This window comes from Bolinopsis microptera, chromosome 2 (assembly GCF_026151205.1).
Source record: "Bolinopsis microptera isolate Bmic1 chromosome 2, MBARI_Bmic_1.0, whole genome shotgun sequence".
NCBI classification, from domain to species: Eukaryota; Metazoa; Ctenophora; class Tentaculata; order Lobata; family Bolinopsidae; genus Bolinopsis; species Bolinopsis microptera.
In genome coordinates this window covers 7636401-7653733 of record NC_087073.1, presented here as the reverse complement: position 1 = coordinate 7653733, position 17333 = coordinate 7636401, and the positions used below count along the sequence as shown (strand labels likewise).

At 38.2% G+C, this 17333-nt stretch overlaps 1 protein-coding gene across 1 annotated transcript in view; it reads left to right on the top strand.

Moving 5' to 3' along the window:
• The first annotated feature begins 13063 nt into the window (after nt 1-13063).
• LOC134811531 (uncharacterized) overlaps nt 13064-17333 on the top strand; it is an 84110-nt gene continuing 79840 nt past the window's right edge. Inside the window, exon 1 of the mRNA XM_063818401.1 lies at nt 13064-13087. The gene's annotated coding sequence lies outside the window, so the exon portion shown is untranslated. The remainder of the gene's footprint in view (nt 13088-17333) is intronic.

The following is a 17333-nucleotide window of genomic DNA, read 5'->3' as shown; positions in this document are numbered from 1 at the left end:
AGGTTTTAAATTTGCCGTGCTACGTTGACTTGGTTTGAAATATGTTTGCAGATCAGTCTTTTTGTTTAGTATTGGTATTGACAATAGTTTTATTTATTCAATTCTCATCCGAAACCGAAACCGAAACTGTTCATATAGTCATAGTATAAATCTAAAAATGGACGTCTTAGGGGTAATGATCCTTTACGAAAACCTAGGCTTATTAGAATAGTGTCTACCCAGCATGCAGTTACTATAGATTTCCCAGTGTTGTTTAGGTGGAGGCCGTCTCGTGCGAGGTGAGGCAGACCAAAATTCAGGTTGTCAAACAGGTGAAAATTGGCCGAACGTAGAGAAAGGTGGAGAAGCAGTTCGTTCAGGTTGTCAATTCTGTCGTTCAGCTCAAAATAGGGGTCAGCACTCAGGTTAAGAGGTGTGATAGCGTCAAAAATGAATTCCGTTCTGAATTTACTTGTGAAATGCTTTAGGTGGTTGTGCAAAGTCATGGGATCAGTTCGACCGTATCTGAGATCATTCACTCCGGCACTTATCAGGACTAGATCGGACTGTTCAATTAAGGCTTGGTGTTGAGCTAAGTCTCTCAGATGGAATAGGTCTTCTCTGAATGCGATGATCGGCTCTTTGAGAAGTGAACAGTCAAAGGTGCGATTCTTAGAGTCAGACAAAATGAGAACTCGCAGATGTCGTTGCGGGGTTTGGTGATCCTCATGGTGCGGTGATGACAGACCTGGTGACATTACGCGTCCTTGGTGTCGTCTGTTCCTCTTGTTTGGTCCGGGGTCCTCTAGCAGTCTGAACGTAATACTCATTCGTGGCCCCTCAAAATTCTCCACAGATGTCGTTGGAACGGAGTGATCCCATTCATCTTGGCTACGTCTTGACATCGCATAGAGTGAAGCATGAGTAGCAGTAAAAGTCACCTTCTTGTACTTACCAGGGATCTTCCTCCGAAATACCACCTCTCTAGGAGAGCCAAGTGACAGAGTGATGATGTTACTATCTCTTGAGATACTGGCTTCGTTGTCTGAGTGGGGTGGGATGCACGAGTGGGGAGCATCATAGGAAGTGACCATGACAGAACTATTCAACCAGACTTTCTTGTAGGTGTAGAAGGCAACATTGGCTTTGTTGCGTCTGTTGACAATATCTCTTTCTGAACAGAGCTTTGATCCTAATAGCACTGACTCTCGCCACTCTTCATCTCCTCTAATTTTATTGCCATGGGCATCTAAAGCATCTGTATCTGCCAAATACACTCTTGTAAACACCGTCTTTGATTCGTTAACAAAGAGACTCCAATCCTTTAGTATATCACTGGCAATCTCTAGTATCTTCACCAGGCTCTGACCATCTTCACTCAGAAGCTCAGCATCGTCAGCATAGGCGGACTCTAACGGGAGGCCTCTATCAGAGACTGGGGGGTTCGGTCTAGGAATCGTGACACTGATCACGGCTCTGATGTGATTCAGGGCACCGGCAAGGGTCAATGTAAACACTTTACCTGCCAGACTGTCTCCCTGGTAAGCGCCAATATTAATCACAAATTCACCAGACTCAGATCTGTTGACCGTCACCTTGAGCTTTGTATTTGAGAGGAGGTACTGAACTAGGCGAATGTCGTCTCTAGAGCTAAGATGAGAAGTACGAATGAGTCGGACTTCTCAATTTACTCGTATCGTACGTACTTTTCAATTCTACTGAAAAGTTCTCCTTCTAGAAATCGATGGAAGAGTTCTAAATCGCATGTTACGGACTAATATTGAGCGTTTTCAAAAACTTGTGTTTCTATATTCCAATCGTCGATTAACTTAAATTTTAACTTTAAGAGAAACAAGCTGTTTAAATAAGTAAATTGTCGAGTAATTTTTTAGAATTTTTGTTTTACTTTTAAATGCTTGCCTGGCCTAAGAATTCTGTGTTCAATTTGTTCGCGAACGGTATATTTTCTCTAACATCGGCCATTAACAATTACATTTTACAACGGCCCCGATGATGATAATTCAAAAACAAAAAAATTCTATCTGAATCGTACGTTGTATGAGTCGGACTTTTCAAAGTTGCGTACAAGTACGTACTTTTCCCCCTAAACGAGTCCGTACTTCTCATCTTAGCTCTAGAGCATCCTGCATCAATGAGGAGGTTGATGATGGTCTGTCTGCGGATAGTATTAAACGCAGCGGTCATGTCAATGTTGATTTTACTATACTCAAACTCGCGCCTGGTAACCACTGATGTCAACATTCTCTGAGACCATACCAGGTCAGCACAACTGCGACCCTGCTTGTATGCCGCCTGCCAAGGTCCAGTGTACATATCAACGTGGTAATTGATTCTGTTCAAGGCTACGAGGGATAGGACTTTTTTAGTTCCATTTAGCAATGTGAGGGGCCGGATAGACTTTATCGGACCTCGGGGTTTTCCTGGCTTCTGAAGGGGTGTCAGGATACCTTCTCCAATAGCTGGGATGTATGTGTTGGTCTCAAAGGAGAGATTATAGATCCTAGCCAACTCACAGTGGAGGGGATATCCAGCAGCTTTCATTAGCTCATTAGGTATACCGTCAGGGCCACACGCTCTACCGGATTTCAGCTTCATAACAGCACGGCCAACTTCTTCAGGTGTAACAAGATAATGATTATGGTTATTAGTATTGGAGACTTCCTAACCGGACAGTATCTATTTTCATTAGCAATTGTTGACTATACATATGGTGCAAACTTCTGCGAAAGGCAGTTGAAGTGGCTGAGTAGTAAATATTGTTCAGCTTTGGGGGTAATCAGCACGATTGGAAGTCAGATCTCTGTCGTTTCGTTAGCTAATCTCAGTATCTGTCGAGTTTTTGGAATTCAAAACAGTATGGTGGGATCAAATTCTGGATTGAGAATGAGCTTTACAAAAATTCTCGTTCAGTTTGTGGTGATGATATTTCCTGTGATTATTGAGCCTCATTAATTGCTCTTGCACCCTTGCTTCCATATTTCGAAGACTTATTTGTAAATGGATTGACCTACGATACTGACATGAAGCTATTTATCGAACAAGCTGGAAAGGATAGGCATTTTGATGTGATCCAGCGATACTTTGGCAGGGCAAAGAGGCACCCATTGAAGTGGTCACTTATCTTGAGTCTTATGAGGACTATGTTTTCAAATGATTATGGCAATTTGGATGGAAAAGTAGGAAGGGTTGATTTTTATGGTAACGATGGAGTGTGTCTCTTCAAATATTTTGTTCACCAGAATGATCCTCAGAGACGGTTCAGTTTGACAATTTTATCAATTAACATTCTTTGTTTTGCCATAGTTGCTATTTCGTATATCTTTATAAACGCCAAAACAATTAAGGATTCCGGCATTCTGACAAAGGGAAAGATCCCAACGTCCAAAATGGTCCGAAGGAGGAACCAAAAATTACAACGAAAGATAGCTGCTATCATCGGTATAAACTTTGTTTGCTGGATACCATTCGTGATTGTGAGTGGTCTTCACTACTTCGGTGTTATTGACGCTTCAGCGCAGTACAGCCTCTTTTCTATTGTCATACTACCCAATAAACTCAGTTATCAATCTTTTTATATACAGCACCTTTTTAAACAAATGTATGGTTATATTTAACCCAGCTAGAATATTTTATAAAGTTGCCGAAATTCTTCCCACTCCCATCGATTGCATTCCCCTTGGTCCATTGGATCCTTCTACCCCTCCTTCTGATCCGTCTCCTTCCGATCCCTCTCATTCTGATCCCTCCCCTTCCGATCCCTCTCCTTCCGATCCCTCTTATTCCGATCCCTCTCCTTCTGATCTCTCTCCTTCTGATCCCTTTCCCCTTGATCTTTCTCTTTCCGATCCCTCTCCCTCCGATCTTTCTCCTTCCGATCCTTCTCCCTCTGATCACTCTTCCTCTGACCCCTCTCCTTCCGATCTCTCTCAGTCTCTCCTTCTGATCTCTCTCCTTTTGATGTGTCTTCTTCCAATCCCTCTCCTTCTGATCCTTCTCCTTCCGATCCTTCTTCTTCCGATCCCTCTCTTTCTGATCTTTCTCCTTCTGATCTCTCTCCTTCTGATCTTTCTCCTACCGTTCCCTCTCCTTCCGATCTTTCTCCATCCGATCTTTTTTCTTCCGATCCCTCTCTTTCGATCTTTTGAATTTTGATCCCTCTCTTTCTGATCCCTATCCTTCCGATCCTTCTCCCTCCGATCCTTCTTTTTCCGATCTTTTTCTTTCCGATCTCTTCCCTTCTGATCCTTTCTTTCTGATCCTAAATCTGATAACTCTCAATCTGATCCGTAGTTGCAATTCTTTAAATTATTTTTTATGTAATAACTTGAAAAGAGCATTTTCCTTTTGTTGCATACACGGATTCATCAGAAATTTGCATCGGTGGGAATATGATTTCAACTACCTTTAATGATATATTTTAATACTTTACTTAAATCTTTTGCCTACTTAAAAGAGAATATTTGTATTCTGTGTGGCCGGAGAAGCATCAGTTAGTCATAGGGGACATGATATATTGTCGGACAAAAAAATAAAATAAATGTGTATGGCAGAGCATTCAGAATTGCTAAACCTTTTAAATGATATATTTAACTTTATATATCATACAAAGAAAGGACAACTTTTTAACTTTTTAAATGGTTGCATAAAAATAAAATGACCGTTGGAGACTCAACTTTGTTTGTTTTTTGTTTGAATGATCCATATTTCAATCGCGAGCAGAACATTTTATTTAATATTTGATTGATTTATGGCCCCCTGTATATTTGATTGGTTGACCTTTCATAGTCAGTTACTGAAAAGTGAGAATCTGTAAAGAATCACCAGTTTTTAATATTAGTTATCGATGTACTGTACTATAGACATAGTGTGAATCTTTATGTAAATGTAATCCGTATGCTGTATCAAATACATACATTTCGTACGCGTATCTGAAATGAGATGATTTTAAAAATTCCGCTCATTTTACTTGTATCACGTCGTGACCCCCATCGTCGTTTTACTATCGTAAAGTCGCGCACAGGGGAATAATTTGCCCCTCGCACCTGCAGTAGAACGCGCCGTTTTTTCTTTTATGAAACAACCCGAAACAAGCGCGTCACGCAGTACGTGAGTGGCTAGATTATAGATTGTTTTATTAAAATATTATTTAATTATGTTATTTTGTTGTTATGTCGTGTAAGTTTGTGGAGTAGTAGCAAGAAGGTATCGTATACATTTAAATTTGTTCTATTCTCTTGATTATTTATTAATGATTTTATGTAGGGTCGGCACCAATGTAATTATGGTCTTACCACCGTGTTTTGGTTCAGCCGAAATAAATTTTACCTTGATGTTTTTACATATTGTTTCTCACTCCAGCTGAGTCTGGTAGTGTTGAGTATCATGAATATTTTTCTGGCTCTCTTTTTCCATGTTTTTGCTTCACAGGAGATATTGTGGTCTTTTTATTGAATATAACTGTAATACATTGATGTAAAGTTTATTTGAATTTTGAAATAAAAAACTCGTTCGCGGCAGGTCATACAACGTATGACAACATTCTAATATATTATATAGTATACTAGAAACCCGCTAGTCGAAACCTTTGTTCGAGGAAATTTTAAAAATCAGTTATGTTTTAATTTCTCTTCATCATACAGCTCTGTTATACAGTAGACATAATGGAATTTATTTAACAATGGCGACAGCGTTGTTAGTATTCGGATTATGAATATAAGTCATAGCGTGAGTGTAAATGTAAGCTAGTTTTGAAGTTATGACGTAGCATACAGCATAACAACGCGCGTAGTTAAGATGTTCTTGCTCGCGCACGTGCATTTTAACGTTGCTACGCAACAGCGCAGTAAACCTTTGCTAAAATAACGACATTATTCTAACGGTTATTTTACCTCACTTCCGACGTTAATTATAAAAAATCTAAAGCCTAAATCAAAATTCTAAGAATGCTATAGCCTATTCCTATCCTTTTTCTACAAGTACAACCCTGCTAAAAATGGCGAGGTTTCAACTCCATTTGCGAGCTGGGTTTGATTTCACCAGAGGGTCATTTTGAGGTCGATTTTCGGTGTTTTTCTTCTATGTCCCCGTTGCCGGGGAAATTTCGTCAAGTTTAAATTATAGTATAGATTATATAGTATATTATATAGTATATTATATAGTATATAAAAAGCAAGACGCTATTTATACACAAACACAATTATTTTCTAAACCGATGGAAAAATGGGAATACCAATATGTATATTTTAATATATATACATACAGGGTGGCCCAAAAGTGACTACCCACACGCAACCTTTTATAATATATCACAATGCTGGCAAGCATGACCGTGCCTTTTATATTCACAATACTATTTACCCCCTTTACTATTTACCCCTTTTATTATTTACCCCCTTTACAATTTACCCCCTTTACTTTTATACCCCTTTATTGTTTTCCAGGCATTAAGACTCATCGAAAATAGTTCAGCATGTATATTTAAGTTCAAACATTCTAATTCAATGTTAAAGATGACAGGAATAAGAAATAGTTATGTGGAGGTTTTTAAGAAATTTGCGCAAAATACGCGCCAGCATGTTATACGAAATTATGTAAAAAACCCAAAATCGCCATATTCAGGTGCCTTAAAAACCATGTTAAAATTAAGTTAGAATTTTGAAACTTTGCAAGGCGTCTAGACGTTGACCAAATCGACTGTAAAAAAAGTTTCAAGTTTCAGGAGCATCGGGAAATGGGTTTTCTAGAACCTCTGTTTTACGACAGATTGTCGTGATATATACATAATATATACATATTCAGGGATAGACGCTTTGCCAGTCAATTATAGGCTATATTCAAGTGTCCGTAGATTCAGAAGCTTTAAAAATACAGCCATCTCGGACCACAGGTCTTGAAGATAATTGTTTAGACTTTAGTTAACATTATATTAAAAAGTAATTTAACGTCATCATTACCACTTGATGACGTCATCAAGTTGACCGTTTTAAAAACTCGATTTTTGACAAAGTAATCACTTTTAAAATCGATGTTACACCATTAGGAATTGATTTTATTCAAAATTTGAGGAATATTGAAGTTAGATAATTGTTTAAGCATTCTGAAAATCTACCGGAAAGTTTTTATACCTTGCTCCTTCATAAAGATATTTGTCATTGAAGTTTGTGCTTTTTTGAAGAATTATTTTATAAAAACGTCAATTTTGCGATTTAGTATTCTCTGGTGTTGGGCCATGCCTTGGGTTGTGGAGCTCAGTTCTGCTTTCTATAGGTATAAATTATGCATTAGGCTAGTTTTAAAGTTTAAAATCGAAAATTTGCACACGTGGGGACACGCCCAAATTGATAGAAAATTGCTAAAATCACTGAAAATTGCTGTTTTCGTTATTTTCTGTCAACTTTAGAGTGCCGTTGTGATAACAGTTCTTCTTAAAATACTTTGAAACTTTGCATGCTTATCAAACTATATATAAAACAAATATACCTTAGGTGTAAAAAATTTCGTCGCGAAAAAAACTATTCCGAAATATTTCGTCCGAAAAATTTCGTCAATTGCTCACAAAACTTTTCGTCTGCGAAATATTTCGTCCTATTTTTGTCAAATTTAGACATTTAGGAAACCAATAAAACATATATTTCAAAATAAATTAATCAAAAATTACTTCTAAATCAGAACAGTCGGAGCTACTTATATCGTCAGAAATTTGGTAGTAGACAACCTTATCAACTTTGTCCGGGGAATTTCTGACTACTCCTTCATTAATAGCTTTGTCCAAAGAACTGCTCACTGCTTCTGCTCCTGATACTGTAGCGTTGTTGGAAGAATTGCTGTCTACCTTCGCTCCTGCCTCCATTTCATCAGCTTTATCCGAAGAGTTGTTTGCTGCGTCCTCTTCTACTCCAACAATTCTAACAGGTGTTTTATAGTTGCTCTCTATGTGATCTTTAAGCCTCTCGAGTACTGCGAATTTTTTCGCCCCAGAGATTCTGAACGACGCATTCAGTAGTATTTCAAGACCTTTCAAGGCTGTCAAACTTTTATGTAATTTAACATCATAAACAGAGACATCGACTTTCCCGCCTAACTTTATGAAGAAATGAACATGCCTGCTTATTTCTCTCGGAAGGTGTCCCACCACTTCTCCAGCTGCTGATTTATCTTTCGTGTTATTGATCTTAATAACAGCTACCGCAAAAGGGTCGTCATTGTTATCTTTATCCAGTTGAACTTTGAGCTTGTCGCTAAGATCTGGCTTCGGCCATGTCGATTTCATGTAAACATGAAAGCCACGACTGGCTATAACAGTTTTAAAAACAGCTTCTACTGACATGAACTTGAACGTAAACAATTGCTAGTGTGAAAAGGCGGAATTGTGAGCTCCGGTTAATTAGGAAGAAGCCAGTACTCGCATAGAAATCAGATTACAGAAATCTTATATTAGTCTCATTTGTACGTAAATTTTGATTTGGAACCTGGCCATCAAGCTTGATCATGCAGCTTCACACTTTCTCTGGAATTTTAGCGTTTTTTATGCAGACAAAAGTCTCAGCAATGATCCCTGATCTCAAACATCAAGACGGGTATCTCAATCACGTTCACAAATATCTTGGATTGTAAAAGAAAGTATCGAATCGGGCTCCCTTCTCTTTGAGTGTAGTTCTACCCTTGTTCTGTTGTATACGTTGGTGTGCAGTTGCAGGAAATATCACAGTTTGTAACCGCTGCAGTATGTCTTCGATGCCACGAACCGATATTCGTCACTTCTTCGGTGTCCCTGTAAACCTGGATTCGAATGATTTACCTGCAAATACACCCCAGTTCGTAGCCGCTGTAAACAAGGAAATAGCGAAAGCTGAGCAGAAAGGAAAGTATAACAAGTGGACGGCTAAAGATAGAGCAGATATAGGAAACTACGCGAGGGTACATGGTGCTGTTGCCGCAGCGAAGCACTTTAAGAAGCAACATCCCAGCTTAACCCGTCAGACTGCTCAGACCTTCAAGAAGTTGATGATCGACAAACTGAGCAGTATTGAGAGAGACCTGATTGTAAATGAATTAGAAACCAAGAAAAGAGGCCGTCCAACGCTCATTCCAGATACTGTAATTGATAAAGTGCTAGAGATCTTGGATGTCCTGCGGTTGCGAGGGGCCATCGTTAAAGGTTGTGTCATCAGAGGTGTTTTGAAAGGGGTTCTCAAACAACTACAGCACAACTCTAATTACGAAGTGGCATACGAGTCCTCTAGGCAAATTCTCTATCATTATGAGAGGAGGAAGAAAGTCAAGCTCGTAAAAAGAGTAGCCACAACAGCCCGACTTCCTGTGCCAGAGGGTGTCTTATCCGAAGTAAAACTTTGCTTCCAGTGTGATATCAATAAAATCGTTAAAGAGCATAAAATCCCCGAAGATTTGATCATTAATCACGATCAAACACCGCTTAAGTACGTAAGCGTCAGCAGCAGAACCATGGCTCCGCGGGGATCATCAATAGTCCCGATAGCAGGAAGTTCAGACAAGCGTCAAATCACGGGAAATCTTGCGGTCACACTTTCGGGGAAGTTGTTGCCATTTCAACTTATTTATGAGGGAAAGACGAACCGCTGTCTGCCGAAAGGGGTTCAGTTTCCCACTGGCTTTCATCTGACTATGACTCCAAACCACTGGTCTAACGAGAACACTTCAAAAGATTACGTATTGAAGATACTGGCTCCTTATATCGAGAAGACGAAACAAGAGCTCGGATTGCCTCCTGAACAGAAGAGCCTAATAATATCGGACGTATTCAGGGGGCAGCAGACTCAGGAAGTGTTAACACTGTATGAATCTCTCAATATGATCGTCTAAAAGGTGCCTCCAAATTTGACGCATATTTTTCAACCATTGGACGTTTCGATTAATGGTTTAGTAAAGAGCCACATGAGAGACCAGTATGAGAAGTATTACGCGACCTGTATTACTACACAGCTAGCTGCTGGTATTAATCAGGACAACATTGACGTCGATACAAGGATTTCCAAGATAAAGAAGCTCCACGCAGAATGGATCATAGACACCTACAACTTTCTATCAACTAGAAAAGACGACATGATTAAAGGGTTTTCCAAAGCAGGAATAACCGATGCCGCCTCTGAAAACTTTGTCAGTGAACTGGATCCATTCGCGGATTTAATGTAGAATTAGATGGCGAGAAATGTTATGATATTAGTATTACGATATTATGATCATTTTGGTATGAAATGTTTCAATTCTTATACTGTATGAAATATGAATCATTCAAAATTAGATTATTAACTGAAGTTGAATTAATTCGTATGTACTCAATTTTAACTTTCAAAATTTAATGATGCAAAAAATACCAAAAAAATAGGCGTCCCAAATATTTCGTCGTTAAAAAATTTCGTCGACGAAAAATTTAATGCCGGAAAATTTCGTCCGCGTTTTGAGTTTAGCTGAAATTTTTCGGCATTAAATTTTTTGCACCTAAGGTATGCAAAAATTTCAGTATTCAGTATTGGATGCGCACACAACGTCCACTCAAAGTTTGCACGTACGAAAGGTGAAAATTTTGCTCATTCGTGATTTCCAACAAATTCTGCTTTGCCACGACAGTTTAATGTCATTATATATGAATTTAATGCCAACTTGAATGAGTATTAAGTGGTATATTCAGTCAGTGATCGACTGATATGCTTATCTAAACACAAGGAAATGTTTTTAAAGGAAAAATTTCGAAATCGTTGAAACTTCCTCCTTATTAATGAAGATATCAGTTTATGGTTTATATTTTGACTTTATAAAGTACCCTGAGATTATAATCAAAAAGAGATGATATTTGACCAAAACCCATAATCATGGGTAGAGTGGACCGCTACCAGTGTCTCTCTTTCCCCAACAAAAGGAAATGATATTAATTTGATTGACCGTTCTCAAATGCAAAATGATACCGAGAATGAAATCGGTCGCTCGCTTTTCCCATTCATTTACAATTGTAATAGATAAAGAAGAACTACCCAAAGGCAGATGTACTCGGCAATAAAGATTCAATAAACTTCAGCTAATTCAATAAGTAATAACTACCACCCTTACCCCGAAATACTAGGTATCGACCCGAACGCAACCCAAAGAGATTTTTACAGCATTTGATTGATGTAATCAATCGAAACTTATTACAATTCGTAAGCCGTGAATGAATGGGAAAAGCGAGCGACCGATTTCACTCTCGGTATCATTTTGCATTTGAGAACGGCCAATCAAATTAATATCATTTCCTTTTGTTGGGGAAAGAGAGACACTGGTAGCGGTCCACTCTACCCATGATTATGGGTTTTGGTCAAATAACCTCTATAATAACTTACGTAATTCGTTTCCAAATTGCACCAAAATTTTTACTGGGCCGTGCTCAGCCTGTCATTTGAATTCCGCCGAATCTCTATTCTGTTAATGTTATGTTTATGAACATAATAGCCTGAGGTCGGCCCCACTAGGTACTGGTAACAAAATTTCAGAGACTATAGATATGGGTCAAACTTAGATTTCCTGAAAGTTTCGTAAGCCACGCCGCGCCCAATTACAGTGGGCGTGGCGTAACACTCCCTCTTTTTCACTATTGTCTTCATAAAATGAGAACGCTTTAATCTACGAACTCAAAATTGTTTGCACTCATTTGGCTTGCTAATTTTAAACCTTTCCGAAAGTTTCAAGTTCGTTGCTCAAAATTTGGTTGAGTTATGACCATTTCAAAATCCATCGGATACGTGATCCGAGCACTCAGTCAGTGATCTCGTCACTTGGTTAATGTGAATTTTGATCCCTCTCTTTCTAATCCTTATCCTTCCGATCCTTCTCCCTCCGATCCTTCTTCTTCCGATCTTTTTCTTTCCGATCTCTTTCCTTCTGATCCCTTTCTTTCTGATCCCTATCCTTCTGATCACTTTAAATCTGATAACTCTAAATCTGATCCGTAGTTGCAATTCTTTAAATTATTTTTCATGTAATAACTTGAAGAGAGCATTTTCCTTTTGTTGCATACACGGATTCATCAGAAATTTGCATCGGTGGGAATATGATTTCAACTTCCTTTAATGATATATTTTAATATACTTTACTTAAATCCTTTGCCTACTTAAAAGAGAATATTTGTATTCTGTGTGGCCGGAGAAGCATCTGTTAGTCATAGGGGACAGGATATATTATCAGACAAAAAAATATAAAATTAATGTGTATGGCAGAGCATTCAGCATTGCTGAACCTTTTAAATGATATATTTAACTTTATATATCATACAAAGAAAGGAAAACTTTTTAACTTTTTAAATGGTTGCATAAAAATAAAATGACCGTTGGAGACTCAACTTTGTTTGTTTTTGTTTGAATGATCCATATTTCAATCGCGAGCAGAACATTTTATTTAATATTTGATTGATTTATGGCCCCCTGTGGCCTGTATATTTGATTGGTTGACCTTATATAGTCAGTTACTGAAAAGTGAGAATCTGTAAAGATTCACCAGTTTTTAATTTTAGTTATCGATGCACTATTGACTATAGTGTGAATCTTTAAGTTTATGTAATCCGTATCACGTATGCCGTATTAAGTACATACATTTCGTATCTGAAATGAGATGATTATTTTATCCCGCTCATCTACTATATACAAAGCGAGACGTTATTTATCACTGACTTAGTGCTCGGATCTCGTATCCGATGGATTTTGAAATGGTCATTACTCAGCCAAATTTTGAGCAATGAACTTGAAACTTTCGAAAAGGTTTAAATCAGCAAGCCAAATGTGTGCAAACAATTTTGAGTTCTTAGCTTAAAGCGTTCTCATTTTATGAAGATAATAGTGAAAAAGAGGGAGTGTCACGCCACGCCCACTGTAATTGGGCGTGGTTTACGAAACTTTCAGTAAATCTAAGTTTGACCCATATCTATAATCTCTGAAATTTTGGTGCAATTTGGAGACGAATTACGTGAGTTATTAAGAGGTTGCGTGTGGGTAGTCACTTTTGGGCCACCCTGTATATATCTGTATATATCTGTTTATATTGAGTTTTAATACTTTCAACACTACTATATAACAAATAATTTGAGATTATGTGACTGATTAAATGCTGAAGATAAAAGAAATATATTCATTTTGATAAGATTATGTTTGCGTTTCATTGCTCAACAGCTGTTCGAAGGATCAAATTTAAGATTATATATCTGTTACCATTTTACTGACACCACGACTTCAACTTTAACAAGACTTTCCTCGAAAACCGTAAGAGACATAATTTTGAAACTTTTTTGGCTGGGTCGAATGCTTTTGTTGGCTTTTGGCCAGTATAAAGAAAGAAAAAATTAGCCAAGGAATAAATAATTTAATGCTTAATGAACACTCTTGCAGGTACCACCCGTATTTACACTCAGACCTGAGTTTAGTAATTTTCCGATACGAGATTGGGGACGGGTTCTAAAAACAAACAAACAAACAAATTAATAATTTAGGTTCCGAAAAATGGACTTCAAGTTGGTCTCAAAAACACAAATTAAATAAATAACATGATCTAATGTCTTAAGAGGAAAACGGGTTCATGCTAGTATTATTCAGATTAACCAACAACACAAGGAAGGCAGTTAACCATGTCAAAGCAATGGCCAATGTGAGTTATGCATGAAAAAGTGTGAATGTGAACAGTCTGACATTTCATTTTGGGATACTTCTATAGTAAATTTAGAAGACACAATACATCTATAATTATATAATTAATTATATAATTGATGTTGTATTTATAAATCATAGTAAAAAAAACACGATTTAGTTCTACGTTTGGTTGGTTGCCTGGTTATATAGTTTGTAACAAAAATAAAAAGGCAATCGTCCTTCGAATTAATTCCTTATTAACAGATGTATGTCAACAACAAAGTAGCCATGTTCAAAGGCTATACGATCTCGTTGATGCAATTCATCATTCTCACTCCTGCATTTATCGTTGATTCAGGTACAAAATCAGAACTGATATATAATATATATATATACGATATTTTGATCGTGACAATTCACTTTGCAGCATTAAGCCAGCTAATTTTTCCAAGCTCGCTACAGCTCTAGCCTCTTCTCCATTTTCAGGGAGAGGTCAGTCTTGCAAGATTAAGGAAACAAACGGATTTCTACAAACTGCCTGCTCTAATATTCTTGATGGATTTGATGTGTACAAGTGTCCCTACTCGGATGAGACGTACTGGATTGCGGAAAAACTACATTTCATGGCGTCCAATCTGTTCAATGCAACTTGTAGCAATGACCCATTTGGCTACCAGGTAATGAATTTTATTTTTTGCTTTCCATTCAGGTCAATATACTTATGTGCACCTAATAATTTTATTTCATTATGAGAATTTAACAAAGCACCTCTGTATTAAAGAATTCCTCTTTACTTCACTTTACTTCACTGTATTTACAATGTAAGAATGCATTCTCGACTACAATTCAATTTCGTATTTGCAGGTTTGTGGTTCAAATGCTGATTGGAATGTTTTTTCTGACCATGATGAAATTTCTGTCTGCGGATCCTTCCTTTGTAAGCGGGGTCAACTTCATGAAGCACTTCCTGTTAGAGAGATATGCTCTCGACAGATAAATTGCTCTAATATTCCCGACCTGGGAAAGATAGGATGTCCAGAGGTGGAACAAGAAGAAAATTCCATATCGACAATCTGTAACAATATATGTGAAATGGAAAGCTGTGAAGATGAAAGTGAATGTAATGGCTACAGATACGGACTTTATTGTCACAATCGCATATACATGGAACCCACAGGAATTTGTGATGGAGTCCATGACTGTGTGATTGCAGGACTATCCAAAGGTGAAGAATCGATTTGTGAGCCTGCAATTGATAGCAAATTTCCCTCCTGTACCAGCACCAAATATATGACAACCGAAAGATTTATCCGACCCATATTCAATTTTACCCGGTGCGCTGCACTATTGTTCCACCACACAGCCACTACCGGTATGGGTTTCAAGTTCATCACTGGTATGTTCGGTTTCAAGAGAACTAATTCTAGTTCTGGGCTCTATGTAAAGCCGTATTGCTCAAATTACATTGACCAAACTAACTGCAGTGACCTCAATAAAGTAGCTGTGAGGTGCCATATCCAAGAGTATGGTTTTAGCACTGTCTCTAAGATGATGGTGTGTGGCGAAGTGAGGAGAGGACTCTGCGAAAACAAGATGGACCTGCAATGTACCGAGGCGTCAGCTGACTGCACCTGCCACAAACACCAGCTATGTGATGGAGTGGAGGACTGCGGGGATGGAAGTGACGAAGACATGGCAGAGTGTCTCTCAATGACTGAGGAGAGATGCTATAGGAACTACAGACATGAAGGAGCTTTAAGTATTCCTAAATCATGGCTTGGCGACGGTCTTGAAGACTGTCTTGGCGGTCTCGATGAAAATTCTACTTATTGGCCTACATGTGGTTTCCATGCAACAACACGTTTTGCCACAAAAAAGAATCCAGACTGTCAAGACGTGTTTTTATGCCGCTCATACGAAAGTGTTGGATTCATTGAGCTGCCTGATCTATGTGATGGCCTCGAGACATGCGGAAATGAAAATAACGTATGTGAAATGAGTAGAGGCAAAGCAAGAGTCTCTACAACGGTTAATACGGCTGAGACTTTTAAAATTATTTCTTATTGCGTCAAAGGCCTGCATGACGTTGAGCACCAGCAAAGTTCTTGCATATCTGATGAGTTTAACGTTTTTAATGAAACTATCTATGGAGTCTACAGCAGGATGCAAGTAATATATCCAGATATGCTGTATAATTGTAACCATCTGTATGGAGAAGTTTACCTCTATTTGAGCTGTCTTGGGAAGTGTCTGCATTCAACAAAATGCCCTATCACAAGTTCAATTAAGTACAATGATTGCAAAGACCAGTTTAAGGACAGAGTCTACACATTGGTCAATAACAATCACCTCACTTTTGTCAGTAAAAATCAGGAAAATACACCAATGATTACTTCCCTTGCACCAACAATCTGTGTGTGGAGTATTCTAAAGTCTGTGACCTGGTTGACAATTGCGGGGATAGTTCAGATGAACTGAACTGTGGAAACCATTTCGAATGTGGTGGTGCGTTTATTCCCATCACCCAAAAATGTGACGGCACCGCAAACTGCGAAGATTGGTCGGATGAGTGTAATGAAGAGTGTGGTAAGCAGGTGATAAATGGATTAGCTCAAAAAATTGCCGCTTTTGGAATTGGTTTCCTTGCGACAATAATATCGTTATTATGATTGAAAATGGGGCGGATTTGAAGAAATGCAAATCTCGCACAATGCTGGCAAACAAGATAATGATTATGGTTATTAGTATTGGAGACTTCCTAACCGGACAGTATCTATTTTCATTAGCAATTGTTGACTATACATATGGTGCAAACTTCTGCGAAAGGCAGTTGAAATGGCTGAGTAGTAAATATTGTTCAGCTTTGGGGGTAATTAGCACGATTGGAAGTCAGATCTCTGTTGTTTCGTTAGCCATTCTCAGTATCTGTCGAGTTTTTGGAATTCAAAACAGTATGGTGAGATCAAATTCTGGATTGAGATTGAGCTTTACAAAAATTCTCGTTCAGTTTGTGGTGATGATATTTCCTGTGATTATTGTGACCTCATTAATTGCCCTTGCACCCTTGCTTCCATATTTCGAAGACTTATTTGTAAATGGATTGACCTACGATACTGACATGAAGCTATTTATCGAACAAGCTGGAAAGGATAGGCATTTTGATGTGATCCAGCGATACTTTGGCAGGGCAAAGAGGCAGCCATTGAAGTGGTCACTTATCTTGAGTCTTATGAGGACTATGTTTTCAAATGATTATGGCAATTTGGATGGAAAAGTAGGAAGGGTTGATTTTTATGGTAACGATGGAGTGTGTCTCTTCAAATATTTTGTTCACCAGAATGATCCTCAGAGACGGTTCAGTTTGACAATTTTATCAATTAACATTCTTTGTTTTGCCATGGTTGCTATTTCGTATATCTTTATAAACGCCAAAACAATTAAGATTCCGGCATTCTGACAAAGGGAAAGACCCCAACGTCCAAAATGGTCCGAAGGAGGAACCAAAAACTACAACGAAAGATAGCTGCTATCATCAGTACAAACTTTGTTTGCTGGATACCATTCGTTATTGTGAGTGGTCTTCACTACTTCGGTGTTATTGACGCTTCAGCGCAGTACAGCCTCTTTTCTATTGTCATACTTCCAATAAACTCAGTTATCAATCCTTTTATATACAGCACCTTTTTAAACAAATGTATGGTTATATTTAAC